We start from the raw sequence: 20,929 nt of genomic DNA on the forward strand, positions 1-20,929 counted from the left end.
CTTGCACCACCTTTGAGGAAGTACAGTCAAAGGCAATTGCTGTCATAAGATTGGAGGAAGACTCTGCACCCATCAGAGGCGTCTATGATTCAGACCCAATATCCAGAAAAGCTCCAGTAGAGAAGAGGAATGAAAGGCCCAAACCCTACATATTTCGTAGCCTGGGTGAGCAATCATCCATTGGGTTGTCATCATCGTAAATAGTATCCTTAAACCCGTCACTAAATTGGTTTTTATTCTCATTTGCATACCACCTTTCGTTCTTATTAGGGTGTTTTCCCTTAAGGTAACACTGGTGTTCCATACTGTAAGGCTCGACATAATCGTCGTTAAAAAGAACGTATGTATGAGCTCTATGTCGCATGTCAGGTGATATATCCTTCGAAACACGACCCCTTACACCTTTTCCATTCATCCAGTCACTATGACGATTCGTAGGAGCTCCAATTAACTTATCCAAGGAGAGGTACGCGTAACAATACGAAAGAGCTTCATCGATAATTGCACGCTCAGCAATACACCCCTCCGGATGATACCTATTAGATAAGTAATCCTTGTAAACTTTCATCAATTTTTTCGAATGGGTACTGATATCTCAAATACACTTGCCCGAGATACAAAACCTCCCGGACTAGGTGGATAGTCAAATGAACCATGATAGCAAAAAATGAAGGAGGAAAATACATTTCAAACTAACAAAGACTGGTGACGAGGATATCCTGCAAAGTTTCCGCTTCATCGGGATCAATGACTTTACTGTTCATTGATTTGAAGAAATAACAAAATCTAATTATAGCATGTCGAACCTTTGGAGGTAGAATGGAACGAACGGACACAGCTAGTAGTTGTTGCATTAATGTATGACAGTCATGTGACTTTAAACCAGTAAATTTAAAGTGCTGCAACAAAACAAGGCTTCTAATATTAGACGAATAGCCCTCTGGCACCTTAATACCATGAAAGCATTTGCAAAACTCTTTTTTCTCCTTTTTTGAAAGAGTATTAGATACAGGCGTAAAAAAAGTCTGATTTCCTTTTGTTTTAGCTGCCAGCTCGGCCCTAATTCCCATCTCAACCATATCATCCTTAGCTGCCTTTATGTCTTTTGTCCTACATGGAACATTAAGTAGCGTATTGATTATATTATCAAAAACGTTCTTTTCAATGTGCATAAATCTAGGCAATGTCTAACCGGGAGGTCACGCAAGTACAGAAGTTTGGTAAAAAATATAGATTTTTTTATAACCACGAGTAGACAACTTATATCCCTTCTTCCCATATGTTATCTCAATATCCTTTACTTTCTCATACACTTCATGACCATTCAAAATCTGAGGACTCCCACGCTGCTCAGGACACCCACTAAACGCCTTGTGAAGCTTATGATAATGATGATCAGGCGTAACCATCGACGATTTCCCCTGTACACATGCTTGCGAGAATGATTCAAATATTCTGATTCAACATCCCCCCCTCCCCCCCAGACACACACAATAGGCAACCCTCTTTCCCATGTATAGTATGTCCAGAAAGATCGCTGTACGCTGAAAAATCAGTTATTGTACACAATAACATAACTCTTAGATTGAAACTTTCCTTCTTAAAACTATCAAATCCCGGTATCCCTCTTTCCCACAGAATCTTTCGATCATCTATAAGTGGTTCCAAATATACATCTATGTCATTTCAAGGTTGTCGAGGGCAAGATATCAACAAAGACAACATCAGATACTTCTGTTTCATGCAAACCCATGGGGGCAAAATATAGATGGCCAACAAAACTGGCCAAGTACTGTGTTGGGTACTCATGTTTCCATGAGGGTTTATTCCATATGTGAAGAGCGCTAGACGCAATTTCCTTGCTTCTTTGGTGAAGTCAGGATATTTAGCGTCAAAATCTTTCCACTATTGACCATCCGCTGGGTGTCTTAAATTTTCATCTTCAATCCTTCCAGTATTATGCCAAGTCAACATTCTTACATCTTCTTCATTCAAATAAATCCTTATAAATCTTGGTATTATTGGAAAATACCACAACACCTTAACTATGATCCATTCCTTACTCTTATAACGCCATACAGAGCAGCGCAGACAATACGATAATTTCTCATAATCTTTACGGTACAATGTGTAGTCATTAGCCTCATATGTCCGACTCGGAAGAACATTACCGTCAGGAAGCATGTCATATAGAAAAGCTAGAAGATCGGTAAAACTCTTATCACTCCACCCAGTTGACCCCTTCAAGTTATATAACATTACCACCGCGGACAATTTGGTATACTTCTTACAACCAGTAAATAATGGCTTTTCAGATTGACTCAACTTCTAAATTAAATCATCAGCCTTTATTACCCCATCACCGGTAGCTTCAAAATTATCGAATCCATCTTCTTCAGCAAACTTCTCACCTAAAACAACTTTAGGTGTAGGTGAACGATTGTTTAGACACACATCATATCCCCCATCCCCTATATCAAAACCAGTAGCTTCAGGTGTATGATTATTAACCTCTACATCAGATTCCGCATCCTCATGCTCTAATTCTCCATGAAAAATCCAACGCCTATAATCTCTACTGAAACTATTCTTTTCTAAGTGAATTTTGACATATGGGATAGGCAAAACCCTAAAATTACCACATCTATTACAAGGGCAGGGGATTGATGAGTGGAGATGAAAATATTCACTAACGAAACTATTAAATTCAACAATTCCATATTTTTAATTGGGATCACCAATTTCACCATCAATCATCCAAGTACGACCCATATATAAGCCTATAGCTATGAAAATGAGATTATCTTTTTTAAGCTATAAAGATTAATGACGTCGGCGACGACAAAGATGACTTGTTCACCATCAGTCATTCTATTATTAATATCATTCAAATTTCATTTATTTTTAGAGTTGCATAACCTAAAACGGTTCTTATAAAAACTTTTGTAATTGTGCATGCCTGCATCAGGTGAATAATGGTCAAACAACCAATAATAATAGGGCATGGCATTGGTAAAATCAAAAACATTTAAGTTTTCATATTGGACCTGTGTTTACAACGGTTGTAAGAAAAACCGTTGTTTATTGCTGTAATACGACAACGACTATAAAATAACCGTTGTTGAGATATGTAACACGATAATGGCTTAACAAAGAACCGTTATCATTTTTTCTTATTATCTCATATGTATAAATTACCACATCTATTACAAGGGCAGGGGATTGATGAGTAGAGATGAAAATATTCACTAACGAAACTGTTAAATTCAGCAATTCCATATTTATAAATGGGATCACCAATTTCACCATCAATCATCCAAGTACGACCCATATATAAGCCTGTAGCTATGAAAATGAGATTATCTTTTTTAAGCTATAAAGGTTAATGTCGGCGACGATGACAAAGATGACTTGTTCACCATCAGTCATTCTATTATTAATATCTTTCAAATTTAATTTATTTTTAGAGTTGCATAACCTAACACGGTTCTTATAAGAACTTTTGTAATTGTGCATGCATGCATGAGGTGAGTAGTGGTCAAACAACGAATAATAATAGGGCATGGCATTGGTAAAACCGAAAACTTTTCAGTTTTCATATTGGATCTGTGTTTACAACGATTGTAAGAAAAACTGTTGTTTTTTTATGTAATACGACAACGACTTTAAAATAACCATTGTTGAGATATGTAACATGATAACGGCTTAATAAAGAACCGTTTATCAATTTTTCTTATTATCTCATATATATATATATATATATATATATATATATATATATATATATATATATATATATATATATATATATATATATATATACATGTTTTTCATTCTTTTTTATTATTATAAGTAGAAAGTTAGTCATTATAATATTTTATTTGGTGGATTGCCTTCGAGTGTAAGGAGTACCATAGTCCCGGAGGACACAAGAATTTTTCTGGTGATATTGTCTCTGAATTCCAGAGGATGAGGTAACAAAAAATGTAACAAAAAAACATAAATATTTAAATTTTAATTCAAAGAACCACCATAATCCAAATACAACTCATAATGCCGCATAATAATTAAAGACTTAATTATTAGAATCTGATGAAGTATTAGGATAGTCTTCATGAATTTCGGTATAGATCAAGTCGTAGATCAACTCTTCATCATCATCGGGCAGCGCATGTGGGATGGCCTCTTTCTCCCATGACATAGGGACGGTGACAAGAATGTGATGCCTCTTGTAACGTCTCAGTAGATGATGATCACGATGGGTCGCAACTCATAGATAAGGGCCCTTTTGTCTAGCTTCCGAATAGAAGTCCTCTTTCCCCGCTTCTTCCCCCGCAAATCTAGCCCCTAATTTTCTTGCCTAACAAAAACTATTATGGCAGTTGGCTTCGTCAAACTCAATAAAAGTAAAGCCTACAAAACCTTGCTTGTTTGTAGACAAATGGTACAATTTTTTAACCGCGGTGAAACCGCAGTCATGAAGCATTTGCGTCAACCACCAAATATCAGGGTTTAAACCTTTTCGATTCACATCATAATAAAATGGGGGATTATGGAGAATGCAAGTAAAAGGCTGTGCGTAACGAGAACGTGATTGTATCTCCAATACACCATCTATATTTTATTTAGAGAGAAATTAAAGAGTAAATGTTTGATAAATTAGATTTTGACCCTAAAACATTATGAAGACATATCTATAGAATTTTGGTCAAATTGAATATTTATTAAAGTTCCAATAAAGCTTTGCATGCAGCGGTCAAACTGGGAAATCTAATCAAATAGTGACAACAGTTGAATTGAAAAACCGTTCTTTCATAATAGAAAATGATAACGGTTACAAGAAACCTGTATCTATAACATAACAACGGGTACCACAAACCGTTGCTGGTGTTAATTTAGTAACGGTTTTCGAAATGTCGTTTTCTTAAACTGGTAACGGTTATCTAACAACCGTTGATAAGAGTGTTTTTATAACGAGCTTTTGGAAACCGTTAAACGTTTTTGATAAAGGTTTGTTAAGCAGCCGTTGTCACTTTATAATAACAACGGTTTTCGAGGGAAACCGTTATTCTCATAAGCGCAGTCTAGGGTTTCCGCCAATATTTGGAAAACGGTAATCTAAGTGTCGTTATTAAATGCATTAAACCATTGTGATACGCTCGTTATTGATTGCTATATTTGGCGTAGTGATCGTCTGGAGTAGAGTCGTGTGCTACGTTGAGTTTAGCGAATTCTTGTTGCCAGACTGAAAGACCAGTCTTTGCCTTATGTAGTTTTTTTTTACCTATGGTGGGCAGTATTTGAATCTTCATTTTTCTCTGTCGGAGATGTGGCATTCCCATTAGTATTTGAATTATTTGTTTGCACTAGGATGAGAATTTGATATGGGCGACCAGATCGAGTAAGATGATCTATGTCGATCCTCCAAAGCTTTGACCAAGGGATGTTCTTTGAGGTAAACATCTTCGTCATCGTCGGCCCAAACACCATTGATAGTGTTGAGCTCTTTCAAGCGTAGGATTTCGGATTCTAGATTAATAATCTGTTGAACCAAATCGTCAACTACTGTGATGACTTCTTGCATTGTAGATTTGTAGGATAGAGTGACGGCCATTTGCATGGGTCTTTGAGTTGAGATGTTTGACTTTCGCAGGGATGACATGACATCTCCCATTTCAGCAACCTGTCTACTCACACTTCTTGTCCACGTGACAAAATCTATAATAGTTGGTGTGATGGTAGAGTAGGCTTCTCCATGGTCGACCATATTAATCTCATCTTCTATTGGAGAGATAAGGTGTGAGCAATCCAAGGTGGATTCCTTATCCAAGATCATTAGAATTCCAAGAGGATTCTTTGTATTATTAGGCTTACTCGCGGGAGAGATAGGAAAACGTCCATCTTCAATCATGTTTTGGAGAGCATGCTTCAGCCTATACCAGTTTTTGGTGTCGTGCCCCTTACCCCTGTGATACTCACAATAAGCATTTTCATCCCATGATTTGGACTTCTTTTCTGGGTTAGGTGTGGGTCTTCTTGGTCTGATTCTACCTTATTTCATCAAACGTTTCCGTGCATTTGTATACGTGTCACAAATATCGGTGAACCTTCTTGGTGTATTGTTTTTCTTGGAATGTTGGATGAGGTTAACATCATCAGTCTTACTAGTGGAACCGTAGGAACGACTTCCAGCTGATGTTGAACCTTGATATCCACGCCCCACAATTTTGGAAAAGAGTCCTTTGCGGATATCGTCGTCAATGGTTGTACATAACACCGTTAAGTCTTTGAAAGATTTGAGGTTTTGAACCTAAAGTGATTTGCGTAGATAGGCCTTAAATTCAAGAATATTCTGACTCGGGTTTTAGACTGTTTTAGAAAATGGAAGCGCTTTTTGACCTGTATTCGAAATCAACTCTAATTACTGTTAAAACGGCCGTATCGGCGCGTAGATGACGACCATGAGGTTAACTCGAATGTTTGAGCTATCACGTCTCGACGAACTTACGAAATGTCATAAATCGCTCTGCGTGATTAAACATGTGGCCCAATCATCACTGGTGGTTACCGGGAGGTGCAGAAACAAGGTGTCTATGGTAAGAGGAATTGGGATCCCAAGGTTATGTTTAGGAACTAGTATGTTACTAATTCTTGTTTTGAACGCATGCGTCTAGGCTTTCTAAGAAAAAAGGTGTGAGAACTTCAAAAGGATTTATGGGTTTATGAACCTAGGGATATTTGGTATGGGAGCTTTCGGGTTTACGAACCTAAGGGAAGCTATTTTGGGATCTAAGAATCTATGGATAGGAATCCTAACTTTGGGTTTACAAACCTAAGGAAGTAGGCTCTGGTTTGGGATCTTCTAGAGAACGACATGTTTGCTAAACTCCGCGAGAAACAATAATATTGAGGGTAGCAGGACGTCAGAAGAAACCGCTGGGACAGAGGCAGGACTTTCTGAGAACCGTTGAGAAGTAATCAACGTAGTAGAAGCGGGACTTTCAGAGAACCGCTGGGAAAAACTTTGTTGAAGGTAAAACTTTCTGAGAACCGATGAGAAGTAATCAACTTGGTAGAAGGCGGGACTTTCTGAGAACCGTTGAGAAAAACTTGGTTGAAGGCGAGACTTTTTTAGAACCGCTGATAAAAAAACTCGGTAGAAGGCGTAGGGGCTTTAAGTGGTAATAAAATCTCACTGGGGAATACATCGACGATTAGGAACATCTTGATCGTCATGAAAGAAACCTTAAGCATCACTGCGAATACTGCTAGAGAATATTTTGGCTGCCGCTGGGGAGAATAAAAACTTAGGCGAAGCCCCCTGTTGAAGCTAGTACTGCTTCTTGACCATCTGCATGGTTTGTGGCCATACAACCAATATAACAGTAAAATAGCACATAGCCCATAAGCACGTAAAGAATTTGCACATGGACCTCGAATGAGGAAGGAAACATACAAGTTTTAAAATCTATTTTCATTATGAAATTTATTGCTTGTAATGCGTTATGCATATCCAATGGGCCCTAGTCACATTCCTTGACACGACATCAACTCACTAGGACACATGACGATAGACTGACGCGACACGGACATAGATTTGACGCGACATAGATTTGACACGACATCAAGCTCACGGACAATAGGCTCCTTCTCCTTGACCTTGTCTTCATTTTTCTTTGAAATTTCTTCCTTTGATGATTCTCCATCTTTGGAGTTTTGCACAATTTCTTCCTTATCACTAGCTTCCACAACTTCATCCTCAACTTGCTTCTTCGGTGCTTCATACCTTGTACCACTTCTGAAGTGAATGGCACTAACCGTTTCATGTCTTGGGGGATTACTTTGAGGTGGTAATTGCCCCTTTTGTCTTTGTGAGCTTGAAGATGCTAGTTGAGTTAATTGGGTTTCCAACATTTTGGTGTGAGCTAGGATGTTGTTGATGGTGGTTTCCTTTACTTGACTATCTTTTTGCATTTGAGTGAAAAATTCTTGTTGATTCTTTTGCATTTAGAGGACAGCTTTTTGAACATCAAAACCTTGGTCATTTTGTTGATTGTATGGATTTTGATTTTGGTAACCTTGGTTTTGGTTGTAAAAGGGTCTTTGATTTTGGTTTCTCATGGGAGGTGGGGTGTATGTTGTTTGAGGGTTTTGAACATTTTGGCTTTTGTATGAGGGATTTGGATGGAATTTGGTGTTTTCATTGTAATAGTTGGAATAAGGGGTACCACTCTTGTATGCTTGGAAAGCATTCACTTGTTCATTTGTTCCCCTACATTCACTTGAGTCATGTCCCAAAGTTCCACAATTCTCACATATCCCACTTGGGATTGATGAGGATGCCGTCATGGCATTAACATGATGCTTTGGTAATTTTGAGGCTTCTTCAAATCTAACCATAGCTTTTTCAAACTTCAAATTGATGGTATCAATGTGAGCACTAAGTTGAGCACCCAATTGAGTAACGGAGTCCACTTCATGCTTTCCTCCTCTAGTAGCCTTGCGAGGTCTACTATATTGTGAGTTATGGACCGCCATTTCCTCAATTTTGTTCCAAGTTTGATTGTCATCAACTTCGGTGAACATTCCATTTGATCCCATGTTGGGAATGTTTCTTGAATCTTCATATAGACCGTTTGAAAATTGTTGTACCAAGAACCACTCGCTAAGTCCATGGTGAGGACATGAGCGACAAATTCCCTTGAACCGCTCCCAAGCTTCATACAAAGATTCTTCATCCCTTTGCTTAAAACCCGTAATTTGAGCTCTTAGCATGTTAGTCTTTTCCGGTGGGTAGAATTTTTTGTAGAAAGCTAGAGCCAACTTTTTCCAAGAATCAATTCCGAGAGTGGCCTTATCAAGGCCCTTCAACCATTGTTTCGCGGTGCCAATTAGAGAAAAAGGAAATAAGACCCATCGAATTTGCTCTTGAGTTACACCGGTTTGAGAAATCGCATCACAATAGTCACAAAAGGTCTCCATATGAGAATAAAGGTCTTCACTAGGCATCCCCCCAAATTGGCTCCTTTCGACTAATTGGATAAATGGGGATTTGGCAATGAAATTTCCGGTTAGATGTTGTGGTGTGGGAGTACCATTGGGTAGGTTCTCCTTGGTGGGTACGGAATGTGATGAAAACTTAGGCATTGTGGTTGATTTTGTGTTGTATTTTGTGTTGGGTTCTCCTCACCTTCTCTTGCAAAAGGGTTGATGAACTCAATAGTTGGTTGAATATCTACAACCTCACTAATAACTCTCGAATTTCTCCTAGCAAGTCTTCTATTGGTTGTCAAAGTTCTTTCAATTTCACGATCAAAAGGTAACAAATCACCTTGTGACCTTCTAGACATGCAAAATATCAAACAACTCGAAAATAATTAGAACAAACCTTGAGGAGTTTTACTTCCTCAAGGCAAATAAAGACACAACTAATAACAATATAAGAAAATCTAAATCAAGATAACACCGTCCCCGGCAACGGCGCCATTTTTGGTCGGGACTATTTCGGATGCTATATTCTATTTTTCGGAACAATTGTCGTTGGAAGCACCTAGACCAAAACACAGTTTATAACTTCACAGACAACTCTACAATAAGTAAAGAGGCAAGTAAAGGCCGGACCCTAAGGGACGAAAATTGAAATGAGATTTCTATTGCAACTAGTGGTGTCTTAGGGGTGTCACAATTTGGGTTGATGTAGAAGGTCACTAAACTAAATAGCAATGAAAGTAAATAAGATGAATTGAAAGGGTTGTAAACAATTGATAAAAAAGCACTAGGGTGTCATGGGGTCATAGGGGATTCATGGGAATTGATCATACAAACATGTTCTCAAATTATAAGCAAGCAATTATTGTTGTGATAGATAGAGTTGGGTTATATCTTACAATCCTAGGAAAGTTTGGGTCCCGGAGCCGAATCGATTAGATTGTACAACACCTACAGGTCGACTTAGTCTTCCCTACTCAACAACATGCATGGTCTAATGAGACTCGAGTTGGTTTATGTCTTACAAGTCTCATTGAAAAGATAGGTGATGGGTAAAAAATGCAAGGATTCATAGGCTCACATTTCATCAAACATAACATGTGCATGAGTTGAGATCAAAACAAGCAAGCAAATAAACCATGAAAGCATATTAATTTAAGCATGAAACATTCCCCATGTTGGTTTCCCCTAATTACCCATTAACCCCAGCTATGGAACTACTCACTCATTATCATGTTGAACATGCTAGCAAGGTTGTCAATCATACCAACAAAGTGAAACATGATGAACAAATGAAAGTAATTAGCAATAATTAAAAAGGGATTAAGAGAATTATACCTACTAATGATTACAATAATAAAGCAAAGAATATTAGAAGTACTTAATGCTTGATTGAGAGGTTGTCAATCTCCCAATAATAACCCAAATAATCTTCAATTACCCAAAATAAAGGATGAACAAAAGAGAGATTAAGGAAATAAAACTTGTATTAAAACTTGATTAATTGTTGATTTTAAAACTAAAGAGAGTTTTGATTGATATTAACTACTCTAAGAATTGATAAGAAGAACATGCTCTTCTAATTAGACTAATGGGGTATTTATAGTACAAATTAGGTGGATGCATTAGGGTTAACTAAGGGCTTAAATGACGATTAAGTCCCTACTTAGGGAAACGCCGGTATTTTCTGAAGGAAGGGCATCTTTCTTGAAGCTTGAAGAAACGGATTTGCGCTGTCTTGGAATCCGTGCGTCTTAGGCACGTGACGGCCGGATTCAGGAGTCTCTGCCCGGGCGTCTTTGAGAGAAGACGGGCGTCTTCTAGGTGCTGCTGCTCGGGCGTCTTTGATAGAAGACGCACAGATTGTGGTCCTGGGGACGGGCGTCTTCAGGGGAAGACGGGCGGATTGCTGCTCAGCCGTGTTTCTTCTTCTTTTCATTCCTTTTCTTCATAAAATCCTTGGCGATTTCCTTGGGGAGGCAAGGATCTTTCCTCATCATTGCCCAACTACTATAATATGTACAAAGGCCTTCTAATCTTGTCTCTCCTTGATGCTTGGTCATTGGATTCAATCAATTTAGTCTCATTTTGCCATGAAAATGCAAGGTTTGCACTCCTTTCCTACCAAGGACACAAAACCTCAAAGAATATGCAAAACAAAGAACTAAAGACAATAAATGACCCAAATATGCACTAAAAAGCATGGGAACAAGGCTAATTCGGGGAGTAAATGTGCACTAATTATGGTCACATCAAATATCCCCAAACCGAACCTTTGCTCGTCCCGAGTAAAGAGTTGACAAAGACTAGGACCATTATTTAAACTAACCTAATAGCATAGCCGACATGAGACAATTAGCGGGTCTCACTCCGCCCCTTCAACTCACAACAAGACAACCATGAGGTCGGATGCCTTCTTGCAAGGCAAGGTGGGTCTTGCCAAAATGGCGACACATCCAAACATTAAGCACACAAAATCAAATAAAGGATGCATCTACAAAAAGAATAGCCACTTCCTCATCAAGTGGCGGAGGCAACTAAAAGAGAACAAATTTAAGAGCATATATTCCGTCACAAATACTAGTTCAACAAATTACTAAGGCTAAGAGGATGGCACTAAATCACCTCCAAATGGTGTTAAACTAGACTACTTTCGTCCTCAATTTCCAAATACTTTCGTCAAGAGCGATCAGATGGTTATGGAATGATGATCCCCATGATGCTAGTAGCATATGACATGACAAGTCTTGAGTTCTCTACAAAAGTAAAGGTCATGGATCGTCCCAAGCTCGACAAAGTGGCTTGACAAAAAGGCTTTTTGTGAATGAAATGCTCAAATCGTTATAAACAAGGGTGGATATGACTAGTATTCCAAATTTGACCTCATTCAACTTTCACATTTCAAAAATTAGAGATGGGGTTTGTCCCTTCCGTGCTAATGTCCTTTGCTTTCGCCAATCGCTTATTAGGCAACCGGTTAACCTCTAGACAATAGCTTTTCGGGGTGATAGTCACTCTGTCGCTGGGCGGTTGAATTCACAACCGTGTGGGGGCCCAATTCAATGGATCCCTCTCCAAAGCACATCGAAGTGGTATGCCTCCATCAAAACAACTAAAATTCTCAACATTTCAACATTTCATAACATTTGAGGTTTCCTTGGCAAAAAAATATTTCCACATACAAAATCTTTGAAATGAGCGCTTCAAACTTATTGATAGAAAGTATTTTTGGGTTGCCGTACCACAAGGTCAATCAAGGTCACCTAGACAAGTTAACCAAGTCCACATCGCATCACGGGGTTGGATAGGTGACTCACATGCAAACCCTTGACTAGGCTTTGGGTCATGGGTCAAAAGACACTAGTATGACAGTATCTAGGGTGTTTTACAACCATTCTAGTAGGCGATGTCTTAAGTTGAAAAAGTATTTATAATGGCTAGTTGCTCTTGTCAAAGTTCTCAATTAGGCACTTTTTCAAAATATTTCATCTAAATGCAACTTAATGTCATGATGCAACTATTATATACATCCTAATGCAAGCGATTCTACCAACTAATATGACTTATAAACTAAACGCAAGTCCTAAGTTCACATTGTTATACCGCATCAATCAAAATAAAGCCACATAGTCATTAACATAAAGAGGAAAAAGGAGATTGGAAAGATCATACCATGTGGTCTTCAATATCCTCTTGTCTCGGATGTGGCGTAGTCGATCAATGTGAATAAGGATAGCACAAACACAATATATACAATAATATATACTTGACTACACTACAAAGGAAAATAACATGTTTTTGGTTTTTCAATTTCCAAATTTTTATGGTTTTTTCGAAATTTTTCAATTTTTTGGGATTTTTTGAATAAAAGTCAAGTTAGAATTCCCCATCCCCACACTAATATGGGCATTGTCCTCAATGGCCAAAATGATGGGAAATTATGCAAACATGATGCATGATTTCTACACTAAATTCAAGCTACACTAATCTACACTACATGATGCATGGTTTTTGTTTATGACGGAGAGGATAATTTAGATTACCTCCCGTTGTGTATGTATGTACTTCCCCAAACCGAGTTAGACATTATTGCTAATGTCATAAGGTTGGGTGTAGTTCATGCACACACTATGCAATGCATGAAACTAAATTTGTCATTTTGGATTTTTAAAAGTGGGAACAATAAAATGAGAACACCTCAATGGGGCCGAGGTGTTAATCCTCTGTGGTGCTAGGACTACTCCAACAATGATCAAGATTAATAAAAATACAACAAAGAGAGAAGTAGACAAACCTCGAGAGGGTAGGAGCCTCCATAGTTTGCTAATCTTCCATCATATCATCACTATCATCAGCTTCCTCACTAGAAGTGGACTTATCACCACTTCCCTCTTTACTTTCTTGTTCACCTTGATCATCATCCTCTTCTCCTTCTTTACTAGCTTCTTCATCAATGTTATCATCAACCTCTTCATCAACCGCATCACCAACAACCTCATCATCACCCGGAATACCCCTAGATGCACTCCGAAAGAAGACTTCCCTATCCGCCCAACTAGGCAAAGGACATGAAGGGTCAAGTAGTCCTTGCCTAGCTAATTCAAGGAGGGGTGGATATTGTGCTAAGTAAGCATCTTCCCGGTCCTTGAAGGCTTGCTTGTGCATCTCTTGCATAAGAAGAGTCACATAATGTTTGCTTGCTACAACACCTTCGGGCTTGAACTCTTGGTACTTTAAAGGATAGGGTGGTGTGACAATGGAAGAGGAGGGCATTTCAATTTCACCCTTTTGTTGTTGGATGATGTACTCGGCCTCTTTTGAAAGGGGAAGGAGATAGTTGGTCCGGTGGACACTTAAACGACAAATCTTCGAAGGCAAAGTAAAAGATCTAGCCTCACTAGTGAGCCACCCATACTTGGTGTCAAGAGGGTTATGAGAGACCCACTTGTACTTGTTTATCATGGTATCAATATCAATGAGATGACCACTCTTCTTTGCCTCATACTTGCTATCCTTGTTGAAGTTAGGATCAAAGTATTTAGCCAAAAGAGTGACTAGACCTCCATTAACAATAACCGTAGTGCCTTGCTTCCCACAATCAATGTTTAGCCATCTATCCACCAAAAGTCTTAGAGAGTTGAAAGGCTTGGTGAATTACCTTCCAATGTTCAAGGCCGACTCAAGAAGAACAAAATCGAGTTTGGTGAAATGGTTGGTGTCTTTTCTTGCAATGATGGTGTTCCCCACAACCTTGTGCCACGCTCTAATGCCCGGATGGTGGACTAATAGAGCGCGACTAGCATGAAAGCTCTCAAATTTCCTTCCGGAAATCGCCTCCCAAAGAGGGTCGGGGTCATATTTGCCAACATTCTTGAAATAACTCGGTGAATCACTAAGACCCAAAACATTACCCATTTCCTCAAAGGAGATGCGCCTACTAACATTAGCTAGGCGAAACTCGATGGTTTCCATAGTCTCAACCTTGTTAACTTTCAAAGAACTCAAAAATTCTAAGGTAAGGGAGGGGTATGTCAATTCTTTTGTTGTAAACAATTTCTTCAACCCCATGGCTTTAAAGAAGGCTCTAGTTTGCTCAAGGACACCCAACTTATCTAAGGCATCTTCAAAAATAAACTTGGTGGATAGAAATGATTTACTAGCAAACTTGGCAAAAGTGTCCTTATGGGATTCGGAAATGAAAATTACCTCCGGATAATTCGAAAGTTGAGCAATTTCCGGAGTAGTAGATGTTGTTGCTTCCATGGGAGGTTGTTGTTGTTGCACCTCCAAGTTTGGGCTAGCTACCACCATAGCCAATGCTTTCTTTGCTTGAAGACTCTTTTTTCTTGATGAGAGTGCCTTTGCCTTTGGTGCCTTTTCCTTTGTTGCTTTTGTTGCTCCCTTTGTCTTTGCCATTGATGAATAAACCAAGAAAAGAACGAAAATCTTCAATTTCTAGTGCACCCAAATCGATTTAAAGATGAAAGGCTTTGCCTTTATGAATTCAAAATTCGACTCAAAGGTTGAAGATTTTGTGCTTGGTTTTGATTTTTGTTGAAAGAGGAGTGATTAATTTGTTGCTGAAAGGATGTTTTGATTTGATTTTGGTGAATGTTGTTGAGGAATCTTGTTTTTGTAATGGAGAGCATGAGGGTTTTGGAGTTATGGGGCTTATGGGTAGTGTTTTGAATGAAGAAATGAGGAAATGAATGTGGGATGGGGTTTATAATAAACCCGAAAAATTTGAAATGCAGGGGGGAGACGGGGGGATTTCCTTCGGGACGCCCGGATTCTGCCTGTTCTGGGTTTCAGAATTTTCGCCTAAAGACGGGCGGATTAGAACAAAGACGGTCGGATTTGAAAGCACGGGACGAGCGTCTTTCAGAGAAGACGGGCGGATTCCTTTCCAGGGATTTATCTTGTTTTCCTCAGCCAAAAAGACGGGCGTCTTTCCTTCAGGACAGGCGTCTTTCTGAAGACGGGCGGATTCTATTGTAGGCCGCCCGGATTCGTTAACAGTCACAAAATTTCAAAAATTCAGCTCAGAAGGACGGGCGTCTTTTGCCCAATATGCCCCGATTGTTTGAAGACGGGCGGATTCTCTTGAAACCGCTCAGATTCTACCCCTTTTACCCGGATTCAGTTCCATCCGTGTACGCTGCATATCCCTTGTCATTTTTCATTCTTCAAAATCTCGTGTTCTTCATTGTGGGGGCACTACTAAGGCATGAATAGCCTAGGCAATTTCTATCCCCACACTACGCTAAAACACTACACATTAATTGAAATTATTAGTCCCTCCCTCACTTCTCTCAATCATGATAATCATCTTGATCAAGGCATAAAAAAAAATCCAAAAATGACAAAAATGCAAATTAATAATTTAAAATATGAGTTAGGGAGTTAGAAATATTTACAAATGGTGGTTTAGGGAGGACTCCACCAAACTCTCATTCTGGATGAGATGTTAAGGGGGCATGTCCAAGGTGTTGTTGATGTTGCTCAACACCTTGAAAAAGTAATCAAAAGCTTGTTCATTGTCGTGATAAAGCTCTTCAATAGATCTTTGCCCTTGTTGTCGGTCTTGATTGATAGCATTACCAATGTAAGGATTGAAAATCCCTTCAAACTCATCGTCCCAAAGACCACAAACTTCATCCACTTGATCACTAAATATCTCTTGAGTTGATAGAGACAATTCTCCCAATTTCTTGTTTTGGCCAATGAGGCCATCTTCTTCATTGCTTGACTTTGGTGAGCTTTGCAAGCTCTCTTTGTTACAATTCACTTGCTCTTTGAATGGAGCATCTTCAATTTTCTTCTTCCATTGGAGTTCCGACTTCTTCCTATCATCCTTCCGGCTATAATGATCGATCATGAAACATGGTTCATGTAAACGGGGAGCTCTCATAGTCTTGTCAAGATTGAAAGTTATACTCTCATCTCCCACTTATAGAGTGAGCTCTCCATGTTTCACATCAATCACCGCACCCGCGGTGTGTAAGAAAGGTCTTCCTAGAATGATTGGAATGTTGGAATCTTCTTCCATATCAACAATGACAAAGTCCACCGGGATGAAAAATTTCCCAATTAAATGGAACATCTTCCCATATCCCTAATGGTGTCTTCGTCGATCTATCGGCCATTTCGAGTGTGATATTGGTGCATTTAAGCTCTCCCATCCCCAACCTTTTACTCACCGAGTACGGCATAACACTCACACTAGCCCCTAGATCACATAAGGCTTTGTTGATCGTGGTGTCGCCAATGCTACACGGTATTGAGAAGCTTCCCGGATCCTTGAGTTTTGGAGGTGAACTCCCTTGAAGTATTGTACTACTCATCTTAGTGAAGGCGATAGTCTCAAGCTTCCGGATCGACTTCTTCTTTGTGAGGATGTCTTTCATGTATTTCGCATAGGCTGGCACGTGATTGATTAATTCCGTGAAAGGAATTGAGACTTCCAAATTCTTCACAATTTCCATTAACTTTCCAAGTTGGTCATCAAATTTGGGCTTGGCTTGACGACTTGGAAAAGGAAGTCTAATCACAATGGGCTCCCTCTCCTTGACCTTGTCTTCATTTTTCTTTGAAATTTTTTCCTTTGATGATTCTCCGTCTTTGGAGTTTTGCACAATTTCTTCCTTATCACTAGCTTCCACAACTTCATCCTCAACTTGCTTCTTCGGTGCTTCATACCTTGTACCACTTCTCAAGTGAATGGCACTAACTGTTTAATGTCTTGGGGGATTACTTTGAGGTGGTAATTGCCCCTTTTGTCTTTGTGAGCTTGAAGATGCTAGTTGAGTTAATTGGGTTTCCAACATTTTGGTGTGAGCTAGGATGTTGTTGATGGTGGTTTCCTTTGCTTGACTATCTTTTTGCATTTGAATAAAAAATTCTTATTGATTCTTTTGCATTTAGAGGACCGCTTTTTGAACATCATAACCTTGGTCATTTTGTTGATTGTATGAATTTTGATTTTGGAAACCTTGGTTTTGGTTTTAAAAGGGTCTTTGATTTTGGTTTCTCATGGGAGGTGGGGTGTATGTTGTTTGAGGGTTTTGAACATTTTGGCTTTTGTATGAGAGATTTGGATGGAATTTGGTGTTTTCATTGTAATAGTTGGAATAAGGGGTACCACTCTTTTATGCTTGGAAAGCATTCACTTGTTCATTTGTTCCCCTACATTCACTTGAGTCATGTCCCAAAGTTCCACAATTCTCACATATCCCACTTGGGATTGATGAAGATGCCGTCATGGCATTAACATGATGGTTTGGTGATTTTGAGGCTTCTTCAAATCTAGCCATAGCTTTTTCAAACTTCAAATTGATGGTATCAATGTGAGCACTAAGTTGAGCACCCAATTGAGTAACGGAGTCCACTTCATGCTTTCCTCCTCTAGTAGCCTTGCGAGGTCTACTATATTGTGAGTTATGGACCGCCATTTCCTCAATTTTGTTCCAAGTTTGATTGTCATCAACTTCGGTGAACATTCCATTTGATCCCATGTTGAGAATGTTCCTTAAATCTTCATATAGACCGTTCCAAAATTGTTGTACCAAGAACCACTCGCTAAATCCATGGTGAGGACATGAGCGACAAATTCCCTTGAACCGCTCCCAAGCTTCATACAAAGATTCTTCATCCCTTTGCTTAAAACCCGTAATTTGAGCTCTTAGCATGTTAGTCTTTTCCGGTGGGTAGAATTTTTTGTATAAAGCTAGAGCCAACTTTTTCCAAGAATCAATTCCGAGAGTGGCCTTATCAAGGCCCTTCAACTATTGTTTCGCGGTGCCAATTAGAGAAAAAGGAAATAAGACCCGTCGAATTTGGTCTTAAGTTACACCGGTTTGAGAAATCGCATCACAATAGTCACAAAAGGTCTCCATATGAGAATGAGGGTCTTCACTAGGCATCCCCCCAAATTGGCTCCTTTCGACTAATTGGATAAATGCGGATTTGGCAATGAAATTTCCGGTTAGATGTTGTGGTGTGGGAGTACCATTGGGTAGGTTCTCCTCGGTGGGTACGGAATGTGATGAAAACTTAGGCATTGTGGGTTGATTTTGTGTTGTATTTTGTGTTGGGTTCTCCTCACCTTCTCTTGCAAAAGAGTTGATGAACTCAATAGTTGGTAACAAATCACCTTGTGACCTTCTATTTCACGATCAAAAGGTAACAAATCACCTTGTGACCTTCTAGACATGCAAAATATCAAACAACTCGAAAACAATTAGAAAAAACCTTGAGGAGTTTTACTTCCTCAAGGCAAATAAATACACAACTAATAACAATATAAGAAAATCTAAATCAAGATAACACCGTCCCCGGCAACGGCGCCATTTTTGGTCGGGACTATTTCGGATGCTATATTCTATTTTTCGGAATAATTGTCGTTGGAAGCACCTAGACCAAAACACAATTTATAACTTCACAAACAACTCTACAATAAGTAAAGAGGCAAGTAAAGGTCGGACCCCAACGGACGGGAATTGAAATGAGATTTCTATTGCAACTAGTGGTGTCTTAGGGGTGTCACAATTTGGGTTGATGTAGAAGGTCACTAAACTAAATAGCAATGAAAGTAAATAAGCAAGATGAATTGAAAGGGTTGTAAACAATTGATAAAAAAGCACTAGGGTTTCATGGGGTAATAGGGGATTCATGGGAATTGATCATACAAACATGTTCTCAAATTATAAGCAAGCAATTATTGTTGGGATGGATTGAGTTGGGTTATATCTTACAATCCATGGAAAGTTTGGGTCCCGGAGCCGAATCGATTAGATTGTACAACACCTACAAGTCGAATTAGTCTTCCCTACTCAACAACATGGATGGTCTAATGAGACTCGAGTTGGTTTATGTCTTACAAGTCTCATTGAAAAGATAGGTGATGGGTAAAAAATGCAAGGATTCATAGGCTCACATTTCATCAAACATAACATGTGCATGAGTTGAGATCAAAACAAGCAAGCAAATAAACCATGAAAGCATATTAATTTAAGCATGAATCATTCCCCATGTTGGTTTGCCCTAATTACCGATTAACCCTAGCTATGGAACTACTCACTCATTATCATGTTGAACATGCTAGCAAGGTTGTCAATCATACCAACAAAGTGAAACATGATGAACAAATGAACGTAATTAGCAATAATTAAAAAGGGATTGATACGTGCCTAATGTACGGTCTTTTTGGCCTATTTCAGCACGTATTTCCATGCATTTATATACTGTTTTCATAGTATTTTGCCCCGAATTGGCTACTTTGGTGTATTTTGTCCTTTTTGTAGGGATAATCGCGAAAGAAGCGAAACCATGCTCCATTTCGTCCTTTTTGCATGCATTTAGAGGAGACGGGATTGTCCCAGAGTGAGATGCTGCACCTGAAGTGTCGTGGCACGCATTACGAAGCGTATGGGTGGAGACGTGAGCTGAATTGAAGACCCAAGTGGTCTATCGAATTGACTGGTGGTCTATCGAGCTATTTGGAGGTCGATCGAGTGATTCCAAGGCCCCTGAGGCACGATCGAATGGTCCCTGAAGCTCCCTGAGCTCGATCGAGAGGTTCCTTCCTCGATCGAGTAATCTGCCATTGATCAAGTCCTCGATCGAGAACCTTGCTGGTCGATCGAGGAGTTCCTGCTGAGACATTGGTCGATCGAGTGGTCTAATCCACTCGATCGAGAGGATTTCGTCTGTGGGCTTTAATTAGTCCGTGTTTTATTAATTACGCATAAACACTTAGGCTTTTCGGCTATATAACCTATGTTTAACTAGGTTATTAGTCATCTTTTACTATCTTTCATACTCTTATCACTGTTTACTCTCTTTGATCTTTATTCATTCACATTAGCCTACTGTTACTTTTCTACGTTGGATTGCTTTGATCGGATTTCGTTCTCTACGCCGGATTCGCTCGGATTGTAATTCTCTTTTCTTCCTTAATAATAATTAATCTTTTATTGCTTTCAATTATTGTTGTTATTGTTATTTTTCTTCTGCCCTAATTTTTATCATCGCTTTTTATTATTATTTCGCCATGTTATCTGCTGGAAATCTATATGCTGCTAGATTAATTATTAGTATGAGTAGCTAATCTCCCCTCATGTTGGGATTAGGGGATCTGTGGTAGAATAATGACGACGTAGTAAATGAATTAGACGAATTAGTTAAAGAGACTCTGTCACTATAGCAATATAACTGTAATTCTCGACCTAGTTGAGTGCACGCTTCTATGTCACCCATTAATCTGGCTACAATTAGTCCTGGATCGAAAGATTGGATTAAATAGGCCTGCTATAAACGATGAGACGCCCTAATGAGGACGAAAGTTAAGTTAGTGGTATTTTAGGGTGGGAAGTGGACCGAAAGGACCTTCTAATATCCGTCTCGCGTTAGTTCGTCTGAGTCATTTACTGCTGAGTTGTTA

General features: G+C 39.1%; 2 non-coding genes across 2 annotated transcripts; both read left to right on the forward strand.

The window, feature by feature from the left end:
• The first annotated feature begins 8,668 nt into the window (after window positions 1-8,668).
• Window positions 8,669-8,775, forward strand: LOC141645566 (small nucleolar RNA R71). Its single transcript, XR_012545046.1, has one exon. It is a non-coding gene; the product is annotated as a small nucleolar RNA R71 (small nucleolar RNA).
• A 9,294-nt stretch (window positions 8,776-18,069) lies between these two features.
• Window positions 18,070-18,176, forward strand: LOC141645499 (small nucleolar RNA R71). Its single transcript, XR_012544980.1, has one exon. It is a non-coding gene; the product is annotated as a small nucleolar RNA R71 (small nucleolar RNA).
• Window positions 18,177-20,929: the final 2,753 nt, after the last annotated feature.

This window comes from Silene latifolia, chromosome 2 (assembly GCF_048544455.1).
Source record: "Silene latifolia isolate original U9 population chromosome 2, ASM4854445v1, whole genome shotgun sequence".
Classification (NCBI taxonomy): domain Eukaryota; kingdom Viridiplantae; phylum Streptophyta; class Magnoliopsida; order Caryophyllales; family Caryophyllaceae; genus Silene; species Silene latifolia.